This window comes from Puma concolor, unplaced genomic scaffold, assembly GCF_028749965.1.
Source record: "Puma concolor isolate L17-30 unplaced genomic scaffold, mPumCon1.1.hap2 unalloc_scaffold_7, whole genome shotgun sequence".
Lineage (NCBI taxonomy): Eukaryota > Metazoa > Chordata > Mammalia > Carnivora > Felidae > Puma > Puma concolor.
The window spans coordinates 779250-792985 of NW_028240280.1; the positions used below are offsets into that span (position 1 = coordinate 779250).

Below are 13736 nucleotides of genomic sequence, written 5' to 3' on the forward strand. Positions count from 1 at the left end.
AGAGGATTCAGGAAACTCTGACCAAGTGAGAGAGTAAGGCGCTGGCCCCGCCCACCTCCTGCACCTCCAAGATGCCCTGTCGCCAGCCCCACAGGCAGGAGTTTCACTTCCCCACAGTCCCTGCCAGTCCCTGTAGGTTCCTGGGGTCTGTGTTAAGGCGAAGGAAGAATATGGAGGCAGGACGATGGGTGTCGCCTTGGTAGGGAGAGAGTCCCCCAGGGATAGGTAGGCTGCCTGGCAGATTCCTATTAATTCCTCTGCTGAAGTATCCACTGAGCCTTTCCCTTGCAAACCAGCGCTTCCAGGAGCCCTCCTGGGTGTTTGGGTGGGGGGTGAAGGAGGGTAGGAAAGGCAGGACAAGGGGAGGTGGGAAGGTGGGAGCTGAGCTAAGGGTGGGCGGCTCCCTTTGGCCTGCAGATGGGGAAGGCGATGTGTGATCTTCAGGCTCTGTGTGATCTGGGTATTCCTGTTGAGACAGAGCTCCACCGCAGACCTCAGGGCTCAGGAGGGAATCTTATTCCTGTCTTGCCACCTTGCAGCTCTGTCTGGAGAAAGAATCCCCCCGGCTTAGTTGGTTGCAGCCACTTCTTCAGGGACCACCAGAGCGCTGGTTGGGTGTTGAATATCGGGGCATGCACACCTCTGAAAGAGCCTGGACACAAGTCTCTCCGGGTACACAGTTTGGAAATTCCAGAATGCCATGGAAGTACATTCTCTTGAAGAGAAAGGATGGTTGATTTTTATTGGCAGTTTCCCAGGTGTGGTTTACAACCCCAGCTGCTGTTTAGGACCACCTGGAGTGCTTTAACAAAACAAAACAAAACAACCCTCTTGCTAGGGGCCCACCCTAGGCAATTTAGATCACAATCTCTAGGGTTGCTGAGTCTGTGTACTTCTGTAAAGCTCTCTAGGCTTTCCAGTGTGTGGCCAGTTACTATTACCGAAAAGGAAAGAACATTTGCCAGGCACTGCACTAGAGGGGTGTGTGTGTGTGTGTGTGTGTGTGTGTGTGTGTGTGTGTGTGTGTGTACTTGAGTGCATGTGTGTGTAAACACTCCTTTAGTGTGCATGACCACCTTAGGAGACAGGTGCTATTAGTTCCCACTTATAGATGACAAAATCATGGCTCAGGTTGGGTGGCTTCTCCAAGGTCACCCAGTTAGTTATAAAACTGCAGTCCCCAGCCCCCTCATTTCAAGTGTGTTTTCAGTTTGAGTGAGCATTGGGTGGGGGTGGGCAGCTTCCTAGAATGCATATTCTTGTGTTCTGTCCAGAAAGGGAAAGATTCCGGGTCAGCAAAGGTCTGGGATGAGCCCCAGAAATCCGCATGTGGCAGCCTCCCTGAATGGCTCCTCAAAAGTGGCCTACATGTTAAGGAAGACTGTTCTTGAGTTTGGGACTATTTTACACTCTTGGAGATGGATGCATTAAATCCAATGCCACTCTCTTATTTGCATTTGTTTGTGTGTTTTCTGCACATATTTCTGCTTTGTGTATTTGTGGTGCTGGGGGCTGCCCCCAGGACCGTCGAAATGCATGGTGCCCTGTGTATGCAATTAACCATGCATGGTGCCCTGTGTATGCAATTAACCATTTCAAGTCCCAGCCACAGGTCAGGGGGTACCCGGGTGGCATACACCCAGCTACCTGAGAGCTTCCGGGTGAAATTACCATCTCAGCCACAGCCTCTTAATTTATTTTGTCTTGGGCTGGCAGTGCGGGTCACTGAGATGAAGGGTTCATTCTCATTTCATCGGAAAGCAGCCCCACATCACGAACTGCTCCTCGTGACCTGTGCACTTGAGGCATCCTAGAAGAGACCTCCGTGATGTTGGTTTTCAGACCCAGAATCCTGGGCATGTCGGCTGCTCCCTTCTGGGCCGACTGGGACCTGAAAACAGGAGAAAGTCTCTAATTCCAGGAGCTGCGGGGGTCTTGCCCAAGATATAGGAAGAACTTCAGAGACCCTCATTCACCAGCCACAGTAGCGTTACATCCTGTCATATGTATCGGAACAAGTGACTGCAAACAGTGGCCGGCTGTGGTTACCCAACCATGCAGACATGTTTTGTTTGGTCTGCAAGGTATTGCTATTTATGTATTCTTTCTCAAAAAAATTTTTTAATGTGTATTTCTTTTTGAGAGAGAGAGAGAGAGACAGAGCATGAGCAGGGCAGGGGCAGAGAGAGAGAGAGAGAGAGAGAGACACACACACAGAATCTGAAACAGGCTCCAAGCTCTGAGCTGTCAGCACGGAGCCCAACACAGGGCTCGAACCCGGGAACGGAGAGATCATGACCTAGGCTGAAGTCAGAGGCCCAACCAACTGAGCCACCCAGGCACCACTATTTATGTATTCTTATTTTTAAGTTTCTCTCTCTCTCTCTTTACTGTGAAACATTTTACACATACAAAAGACAAAACTTGAAAGAAGGATAAAAATGTCTTTAGGGTTTTTCACTCCCGGTACGACTGCCATTGGGGCCGGCCCATTCTCGGTTGTGGGGGGCTGTTCTGTGCATCGTAGGGTGTCTGGCAGCCTGCTTCGACTCCCCCCACTAGGTGCCAGTAGCACCCCCCTTACAACCCAGCTGTGAGTTAAAAAAAAATGTCCTCAGTCATAGCCACATGTCATCTGGGGGTAGAATCACCCCCAGTTGAGAGTTACTAATCTAGGCCACGCAATTATGAGTATCTTGTCATATCTGCTTTAGCACCCACTCTGTATTTTCATTTGCCCTCTCCCTTTCTCCCTAAATACTTCAGCGTGGATCGCCTGAGAACAAGGACATTCTCCCACACAACACAATCCCAGGATCGCACTCAAGAAGAAGGACAGAAACTCTAATACCATCAAATAGCCAATCACGGTAACATTCTCCTGGTCAAGCCAGAAATGTCCTCTGGAGCTTGGGCTTCCAAACTCGGATCCAGTCAAGGCTCACTGCATCTGGGCTGTAAAATTTCTTCAGTGTCTGTCATGTATTGTGTTTGAAACCCAACTTAGAACCAAGGAGATTTCACATAGAAATCCCAATTTCTGACTTCTCTTGAGAAATTGGTAGAACCGACAACACCAGACGTGCATTTTCCCAAGGAAGCTGTTGGTTGCCTCCCCGGGGTGACTTCCCTCTTTAGGAAGCTCTCAGGTTCTCCTCCGTCTCCACCCCCACCCAGTTCCCTTAGTGCTGGTCGGCCCCAAAAGCATGGGCCTTTTGGTCTGTGCGTGCCTTCAACTGATTAGACGAGGCCCACCCGAGTGATGGAAGGCCATCTACTCAGTCTGTTGAATGTCAGTGTTCATCTCATCCAAACACCCATTCTCAGACGCATCCAGAATGACCTTTGACCAAATATTTGGGCACCCTGTGGCCCAGTCAAGTGGGCACTTAATAGTTAGCATTATAGTTATTTTAGGAACTTACTACTCAGAGTGTGTCCTGTGGAGCAGCCTCATTTTCATGACCTGGGAGCTTGAGCGGAAGAATCTTATGCCCCGCCTCAGACTTACTGAAATAGAATCTGCATTTTATCAAGGCGCCTAGGTAGCATGAATGCACATCATTTGAGAAGCACGCAAACTATGTGCCCCAAAGAGATGGCAAATCCTTGGGAATTTTTTGGTTTACAGCACATAGTTGGTGATTTCCATGGTCTTATTTATGAAGCTTTATGGACACGTATTTTCAGATGTTTTTTCGTATGTACCCTAATCCGTACACATTTGTTGTACTAGTAAGTATGTGCGTGTACCAGTGAACAGTTATTAGGTACATTATAAAGCATACATAAATACAAATTTTAAACTGAGCTGAAGGTGCAGTAAATATTATTTTAAAATTTGTAAGGGCAATGACGTCATGCAATCATTAGCTACCATCAAAGCATGATTCGTGTTGAGGAAGAAACTTACCATTAATAAACAGTCCATATTTTGAATATTTTACAGGAGACTTTTGATTATTCTTGGCTGACTTTGCTTTGATCTGAATAGAACATCATTGTTTGTAACCTTGTGACAAGCTAGCTGTTGAAGAGAAGGGGAGAGTCGACGCAATTGTTTTCTTGTGCTTCCTCTCTCAGTGTTTTCTTCAGCCTGCGGTTGTGTTATGGGGTGGGGAGGGGTGGTTTAAGCCATGTGCCTGCTCAGTGATGGTTAGCCTCGCTATCCCTAGATAATGTGTCTGCGTATCTCCTCTCGGGGGGCACATAGCTGTAATATGGGCAGCATACCCCAATGATGGTGCCGGTGCCAGTCACCGTTCTTGGTCTGAGCTTCCCGATTCTCACTGTCTGACGTGGGCATGTCAAGTGAGGGTGCCAGCATCCATACACATATTGCGTCGATTCCTCACTTTAACGACTAAAGACCATACACAGGAGTTCTCAGATTTCCTGTCCTTATGCCGAATCCTGTTATGTGGTGCGTAGAGTGAGTGGACTCTTCTTTGATGACTGATTTTCCCGGATATGGAGGAGGCCTCTTAAGAACTCTCATCTCAGTTGCATGTCCTGGGAAGGGCTGCCTTGGGGAAAAGCATCCTTGGCTTTTGGGCTGGGTTTTCAGGAATTTCAGCACTCCGGGGAAGCCCAGGGGATTTGCAGAGAGTAGCGCTGACCAAGTTCATGGTAGCTGTCCTGATAACCTACTTTGTGAACCTCTTGACAGCCTGAATAACATGGAATTCTGGGGGGGACGCCTTAGAGAAAGTGGTGAAAGCTATGGCTTCTTGCTCAAGAAAAATGCACAAACAAAATTTCCACTCAACTCCCGAGGGGTCCAGGGACCCCCTGAAACTCATGATGAAGAACCTAGTTAGAAGTGAAAAAGGCAAATCAGGTTTGGAGGGGCTTTCTTTACCTCAAACATTCCCTTTCCTGCAGCCTCCTTGAGTTTCAGACTCTGCTTACAGCACAGAGTGAAGAAGGAGGCTGAACTCTGATTTCAGAGACACTCAGGTTTGTGCCTCAGTTCCTGCAGTGATGCGCCGGGTGACCTTGAACAGTTTTTTAGCTCCATAAAACGGGTAGAATAATCCTCAGGGACCTGTGCAACACTCCCATGAAGCAAACCCTACACACACTGGGCACACAGAAAACACACATACACAGTTGTGGTCAGAAACACCCAAAGTGTCAGCAAATTCACACATACAGCCAATACACTCACAGACATGAAACACAGATACGCACAGATACTCCCACAGGGACACATGTACCCGAGAGATACGGGTAATACAGTCACAGACACAGAGATTTGCACAGCAGATATATGCTCATTCAGAGACACAGATACAGATACACATGCATACAGATAAACACAAGAGGAAAATGATGAGGGAGCATAAAGCAAGCTGCCAGGCCTCAAACCCCAGCCCCCACCCCCAGGTGGGATATGTGTAATAGCCCTTGGGCACTCCTGGCTGCCCAAGAACAAAGCAAAAGGAAAAAAAAATCCCAAGTGGTTAACTGCTAGAGATCATAGTCCTGCAGGGCTTGTCTCCATCTATTTACAAATATCTTAGTAAATCATGAGAAAAAGGCCATCGTAATCTCCAGAAACCTCTGGACTTGGTTTCCTAGAGCCCCAGCATCATCCCTCCATAGTGATGTAGGAAACTAAGGCAGAAAGAAATGGCAGGTAGAACTAAATTTCCTTATAACCTGCAGCCCATTGGCTTGAGGCCAGCAGAGTGAAACATCTCTCCCTCTGTCTTACTGCTAATGCTTTGCTAGAGGGCAAACAACCCTAGTTTGACAATAGCTAGGCAGCCAGTATCCTGGGAGTATTTTTTTTTTTTTTCTTTTTTTTTCTTGGGAATCTTCTTTAGCGTATGAAAGTCTCATTGGAAGCTTCCCCTGGACTTGACCTCTTCCCAGCTCCATAGTATAGAACTAGTCTCTCCTCATGGTGCCTGGGCCGCTCTTCAGCCAGGGCCACTGGTCCTGTCCCCATGCTTTAATGAAATCACCTTTTTTGCACCAAAGATGACTTCAAGAATTCTTTCCCCATGAACCCACTGTCACCCCAAAACCTCATCAGAAAACATGAAAACAACCAAATAACAGGAAATTTATGTCCACAGTCAGTATACCCACAGACACAGAACTCCGACTCACAGGTGCATGTTGCAGATTACACACACACACACACACACACACTCCAGGACAGCTCTGGCACTGTAATGGAGGCCACTACAAGAAGAAGGGGTGCACAGACCCTGGTATGACCTGTCCCATCTAAGTTGTCATGGAGGGGGGCGTTTTCCTGGTTCCAACCCTGTGCTGGGCATGTGCCCCATGTCAGTGCCTTACTGAGGGTTGTGCCCAGGCCTGGATTCCAGAGAGTGGCCAGGGTAGGGTGGCCACAGGCACAGGGACACAGGGTAGAGACAGGGTACACTTAGATTGGGGGTGTTGCATGGGGCCAGGTCAAGTGAGGGAGACAGGCGAGTCTCTCCAGGATCCTTGGGGTGTGTCAAAGTGGGCTGTGCCTTCTCCCACCACAATAATAGCACTAATGGCATCATCAGGACTAGTATATGACAGCATTATCGTGACCACAGAGATGAATGACCGGCAGCCTGAGGTGCAGGAGCCGGGCTGTGACCTTGCCCTCTGGTTTGGCCTCAGCTTCTGTACAGGCTGACCTGGACAAAGCTGGGCTATGGGGCCAAGAATCTTTGTGGCCCCTGCTCTCTCTGGAGTCTCCACGCCCCAGCTTCCCACTCTCCCAACATCCCCTCCCAGACCCAAGTCAGCAGGGAGCCTTTTCTCAGCCTGGGTCCAGCCTTCCCCTTGAGGGCTCTGAGCCTGATTCCTCATCTGTGCAAGGGATTACAGATGGTACTGCTACTGGGTCCCGAGAGGTGATGTCCGCAAAGGCAAAGGCTTGGCACAGGTCTGAAATTGGAGGGAACTGTGGTTTTCACCTTTGTTGCCTTTAACAGCTGTGCAACTTTTAAGGCACCAGACTGGGAAGACACATGCCCCAGGGAGGTGATGGCGCTGATATCCACTAGTGCTCAGCACGTGGCTTCCTCTTGTCCTCAGCACAGTTCTGGACACAGGCATGGACACTCCCATTTTACTGAAGGAAACCAGTCCAGGGTCACATAGCTGGTAAGCGGCACACTGGATCTCAAACTCTAGGTTCCTGGCCCTGCCCCCAGGGGCCACGAAGGGCTCCCCAGATGGGAGGCTGACATTGGCTTTGGGGACACTTCCTCACCTCCATGAATGATCTCACTTGTTCAAGGCCCCCCAGACTCTGTCCACTGCCTCTTCTTTCCCCGGTCCCTGCTCCAGTTATAATCAGGGTGACCCTGGCCACCCTTCTTGAAATTCCCTAGGCCCCCTTATTGTCAGGGCCTCTCTCCCATTCACTTTTGGGCCAGTCAGACTCCACCCCCTCTGTTGCTGGCCTCTCCTTGTATAACCAGGACAGCCCAACCCTGGGGCTCTTGAGGCAGGCAGCAGGATCTAAAGGGAATGTAACGCTCTTGGTTTTTCATTCCTGTTTTGTTTTGGTTTTGGTTGTTTTGTATGGTTTCTTTATATTTAGGCTGGAGCCCTTGCTTTGCTATTTTAGCAGTGCCAGAGTGGTTCCTGTTACAATAAATTTATGTAAAAATAAAAGTGAGGGGATTTAGAGCAATGATTTTCAGTTGGGGAATCATTGAGTCAATCATGCAGAGAAACTATTTAGGAAGCTCAGCTCAGGACAGAGCCCGGGAGAGATGATTACAGTAGGTTTGCATAGTCACCTGGGTCCCTGGCCCCTGCCCACCTGCTTGGCCTTCCCCGGCCAGCACACCTGGTGTTGCCAACAATCTGGGTGTTGTCCCGGGTCCCCCAGGAGAGAAGCTGACGAACTATATCTCTTAAAATGCTCTCATTCCTGGAGATTGCAGGAGATCCCTTGTGAGTCAGCTGGATCCAACCCCCCGCCCCCCCCCCCCCCCGCATCCCCCGTAAGGTTCATAATGTACAGCCCATGCCAATAGGTAGGAGGGTCACACAGATAAGTGACAGATGTACCACTGTTTGTGGTGTTAAAATGTCCAGGTCAATTAGAGATGATTTGGGGACCAGACAGTCTTCTCACACCAACATTCCAGGATATTCTAGGCCAGGAGACATTCTGGATTACAATTTTATTTGGTCCTATCATTCAGTTCAAATATAGCTCTTTTGCTTTGGGATTTCTTGACTCATATTCTACTTCTAGAGGAACTTCTCAATTTTTAAACATACGGGAATTTCTAGTTTCCTCTTTATTAGTGATTTCTAGCACATTCTATCACCGAAACATGCTTTGTGTGATTTCCTTCCTCTGAAATCATTTCATTCCTCTGAAATTTCCCTTATGGCCGTAATAAATAGGGTGAATGTTTGTAACCGTATCCTCTGTGCCTGAAGTGAATGTGTCCTCTACAGTGTTATGTCCATGTGGACACATACATGGATCTAGCTGTGGGATTCAGATGGTTTGCTATCAAGATGTCTACCTTATGGATGTTCTATCTGTTTTGACTGAGAGAGGGTTAAACCTTCCTGTCTGCGTGTGCATTTGATTGTTCTTGCAGCTGTGTCCTCCTTTGCTTTCTCTGTTCAGCTATTGCCCATGGCAGATGGGAGTTCAGAAAGGAAGGAGAGAGCACTCAGAAGTGACAGAGAGCTGGGTTGGGAGGGCCCAGAAACCGGAAGGTCGGCCACCTTTCCAGAGAGGACCTGTCGTTGGGATGGCACGTGGTGGTGCACCAGGCGGGAAGTGGCTTTTTAAAAATGAGGTCACAAGGGGTGTCCGTATTGCTCTACCAGGGGTGAGGGCAGCTGATTGGTCGAGAGAGAGTATCAAGGCTCTGGGTTGCTAAGGCAACACCTAGACAGGTGAGGGCTTGGAAGAAGAAGGATCTTCCTCTGCTCCACCTGCTCCTGAGAGTCCACTTAACCTGCTGTTTATGTCCTGCTTATCTAGTGATTTACTGACCTGCTGACCTACTAACCTGTCTGAACCCTCCCCCCACCCCTCTTGTACTTGATCTGATCCTGGTCCTGTCCCTGAGCCCCTTCTTCTCCTGACACACCCCTTCCCTAACCCACCCCCTTTTTATACTCCTCTCCCATCCCCAATTACCACCCCTCCCCCCTTTCCCATCCCTCCCCACTCCTCCCTTGCACACCTACACCCCATCCTCCGTCTCCACCTCCCGCCTGGAACCCTAGAGTCCCCTTAAAGGACCAGGACAGGAAGATGCAGAGGCTGTTTTTCTGGCTCCTTGTGCTTGGGTGTCCTGGTTACCCAAACACAAATGTGAGTAAACATGGGACATCGGTGGATTCTTCCTTCCTGTTTGGTTCGTTCACACTGTGGTTAAACAACAGCTTCTCTATGGGGCTTCTGATGGGAACTTCAGAAGAACTTCATTTCTTCCTGAAGACTGAGGACCACAGGGCAGGTTTCTCCACCAGGCTGAAGTGGTTGTGGCCACAGCTGTCCGCATCAAGTTCTGGGTCCTGTCTGTGCTGCTTGGTCCAAAAAGAGCAGTGGTGACAGGATGTAAACCTGATCATAGTAGGTTTATAGTGTCAAGAAGGAAGGATTTGTGAAGATACTAAAAGCTATTGAGCTGATTGACTTAAATAGGTGTTTCTATGATGTGTGAATTATTTCATTAAAGTTGTTTTTAAAAATGTCAAGAACTCTTATTTAATAGGAACTATGGATATTAGACCGGCTCCTGGAAGCCCTGTTAAGATCCTGCTTCAAGCTTTGTAAGCTTAGGGTCCGTCTTATATGTAGTTCGTTTTCCTATCAGCACATTGTTCATATTTGTGAAGTTTGGTAGCCCTGGGAACAGAGGTAACTGGAGCATTGGTGTTGGTACAGAGTGTTAAAAAGTGAAATGTCTTTGGGCTCTGTGCTTCCTGGTTTGTTGACTTCTAGCAACTTCTGAGTCAGCCCTTTGCCTCGGGTCTTGGAGGCTGTCCCCCGGGACTCTGTGTCCAACTGTGTTGACGGGAGCCTCATAAGCCCAACAGGAACTAAGTGGCTGCATCTCGCTTGGACATTTATGATAGGAAAATCACGAGGGGCGACACGATCCGGAAGTGAATGAATTGTTGTCCTTATTTTAGCTAAGTATGCGCAGAGTGTTGATTTACTCAAAGCAAGGAGGGTTCTGAATGTCCTTAGGATTGTCCAAATATAATGAAACACCTGGTTCCCAGTGTGACTATTTCACTCTATCATTGAAAAGCAAAACTTGTACCCCTAGGAGAGTGAGAGAGGCAGGCAGACAGACGGACAGACAGAGAACACCATAGAGATAAGTAGATTTCTTTAGATTGGCATGTACCAGATCCTTAGAGCGGGGTCTGGAAAGTCCCAGTAGTCAGGAATAACCCTTGCACTGAGGCAGAATCATTCCACACGAATGCCTCCCATCTAAATAGAATCGATTCTGTTTCTTTTGAGACTATGAAGGAGGAAAATTCTTGATCGTCTTGATGAGAAATTTCCCCCTGTACCTAGGCTGCCTCTCACAGATTGGTTCAGCTCTCTCCCTACCTCATCTCTGAATTCTTCCATCAACTAACTTGTCTTGCATTGCCCACCTCCACCTACTCGTGGCCGTTGACCGTGAGAACCTAGTGTTCCTGGCCTCATTGGATCTAATCTAGTTCAGCGTCACCTACCGATATCAGCTGCCAGACAGCTGCCAGAGGCACCACACAGCCGAAGATGTTTTACCTTCGTGACAAGATGGCCTCTGTCTTTGGTGCATTTGAGCCCCATGACCAACCATTGTGCTGACAGCTACTGCTTTCTTTCAGACAGTGGCTAGTCAAAGACGGTGAGTGTGTATTTCCCACCATTACACATTTTTGTGATCTCATCTCTGAGAGCTGAAGATGAAAATGTTATAGATTTCAGAGGCTACTTTCTAGACAGGTTTCTTTGCACACAATTAAGCTTGGTATGTGAATTAGTATGAATTGCATTGCGAGTGTTTTGCTCCTAAAATGCTTCTAAGTCCAGTTTTTGTAGCATGAGATGCGTACTATTGTTTTGGTTGACCATACCCAGGAATTTTGTATTATTTGAGAGATCCATTTTCAGAGTTGCTATTGATTGATTTTGGCACAATACCATGAAAGAGAAACATGAATTCCTTTCATTGGGGTATTTGAAGATGCGTGTTCAGGTAACTTAAAATCCCACAGATATTATCAAAATATACATGATCACCTGATTATGCAAATCTTTATGTACCTCAGAAATCTGACATTTTGAGCTGTGATTCAGAATCAAAGTGAACATTGAAAGAAAACATCAAAAAGTGAACCATAATGTGTAATTTATTTTCTTGGAAAAATAATCCCATATTATTATAATAGCAGTTGCCCGTCTCTCTCAGATATATCCATATCTGTCAACATCTTTCTCTAGAACAATCTCATTTGTATCTCTAGTACATTTTGTGTTTTTATTTCCTTCTGTTCTTCCAAGAATTTGGGGCACAGTTTGGAGATATTCCAAAGGATTTTATCCAGGTACTTCGTGAATGTACACCAGAAGTCATTGACTTCGTACCTACTATAAATTTGCATTTTCTTAATTTTTCTATTTTACATTGGCTTAGAAATTCTTACTATTAAAACACAGTTGTAGTATGTTGGTCAGCAAAATGAAATTTCTCAGTGTTGCCGTTTACATCTTTCCTACAGCTTCAGGGTCGTGTAATTTGTATAGGGTAACAACACCTTTATAAAGAATACAGTTCATTGATATTTGACATATGTAAGCAGCAATGAAACCATGACCACAAGATAGCAAACGCAGTCATCACCCCCACAAGTTTGTTCCTGCTCTCTTGTAAGCCATCTGTCCTCTTGATCCTGTGTGAGGAGACATTTGTGAGGTGTGCTTATAACCTCCTGGAGGCTGGTAAAGGGTTTATAAAGATGATTCTTTGCGACAGATAGATTGTAAACATCTTTAAGATTCCCCATCATCTCTGATATTATTTCAGCCTGTCCATATTTTGCCTGACCATTTCCCTCCTGGCTCTGATGTGTTTGAAATTCTTTGGAAACATTATTACTGCCTCTATGGGAACTTGTGCTTGTCTAATTTACCCCTGGAGAACTGTTTTTGTTGTGAGTATACTGAAGTATACTTATAAGATAGACTTGTAATCATGAGTCAGCAGAAAATTTTAAAGTCACTGGACCTTTTATATGCACTCAGTATTACAGATATCCCTCTAATATATTCAATTTTCATTATCATTTAGATCAAAATACGTTAAAATTTCTGTAGAAATGTCTTCTTTGCCCTATATGGACTTTTTTTTAAAATTCAACTGTAATTAACATACAGTGTAATATCAGTTTACTCGCAAGCACACGGCACCTGCTAATCACCATGGTGTGCGGTGATCAGCAGGGCAGCTGTCAGTCCCCAGGAAGTGGCTGATTCCTGATTGCAAGACATGGATGAGGGGTCAGCAGTGTCTCTGGTAGAACAGCGAGGAAACCCTGCATTAATCCACACGTTGTGGACTTTTCCCACCTACTCGCTATCTCACAGCACCAATCCAGGTGGGCACTGAGGAAGACTAACGGTGGTAGTTTTGGAGTGAGTCTTCTGAGGTCCCATATTCCTCCCAGTGTATTGAGACAGAGCACAAGTGAGGGAGGGGGAGACAGAGAGGGAGACGCAGAATCCAAAGCAGGCTCCAGGCTCTGATCTGTCAGCGCAGACCCGAATGAGAGGCTCAAACTCACAACCCATGAGATCGTGACCTGAGCCGAAGTCAGACGCTTAACCGACTGAGCCACCTGGGTGCCCCTCCTCCCACTGTTTCCTTAGTGACACATGGGTAGGACAGAGGTCAGTGACATGATACTGTTCCTCCCTAACCTCCAAGGAGGATTTGGTTGTAAGCATCTGGCTCTTTCCGGGTCCTCAAAGCCCATGCATTCTGCCACAGAGCCCCTGACGCCTGCAGGGCCCTTCTTCCTCCCAGGTTGCGGAGGCAACCAGCCCTCCAGCAACATTGGGGTCATGGCTGGGCCACCAAGGGGTCAAGGCCTGGCTGTCCACACGCTTCCCAGGAGTGGCTTGGAACAGCAATGCTGCAGTAAAGGTCAGCATGAGCAGCTTCTGTAAACAGGATTCTCATCCACTTCAATCAGGGCCTGCGCTAAAACATGACAGGAGAGAGGGGGACACAGGACACGTGGTGCCCTGCTTCCTGGACAGGGCTGCACAGAGCAGAAAGCTGAGGGCCTGTGGAGAGGCAGAGAAAGAGACAGGCAAGGAGAGAGGCACTGAGTCCGCGATGGGAGAATTGGGCATGTCTGAGAGAGTGAGACGAAGAAACAGAGGGAGACAGGAATAGAGAGAAGTGGAGACAAAGAGGAGGCAAGGAGGAGAGGATGGAGCTGGTCACGGTGTGTGGAGAGGTTGATGGGCCCATGCAGGCGGGGGCTCTGTGAACACTAAGAAGTGTTGGGGGCAGAAAGGGTAGGAAACCTGGGCATGACAGTTCCATGAGTACAAGGCTCCGACCTCACTGCGGCAAGCTCTGTAGAGGCCATTGCCGCTGGGAAGATGGGTCCCCCCTCATTTTGCCCGGCATGTTGGGACCCAGTCTCAGGATCGGTCATGGAGAGAGATGGCTTGAGGCAGAGTGTGCAGCTCATCAGCAGGTGAGCAGAGTGTG

General features: G+C 47.7%; 1 protein-coding gene across 1 annotated transcript in view; it reads right to left on the reverse strand.

Annotated features, from left to right (window-relative positions):
- The window catches only part of LOC147571030 (transport and Golgi organization protein 1 homolog), a 494441-nt gene that overhangs the window by 354932 nt on the left and 125773 nt on the right, over positions 1-13736 (reverse strand). The window lies entirely within an intron of this gene.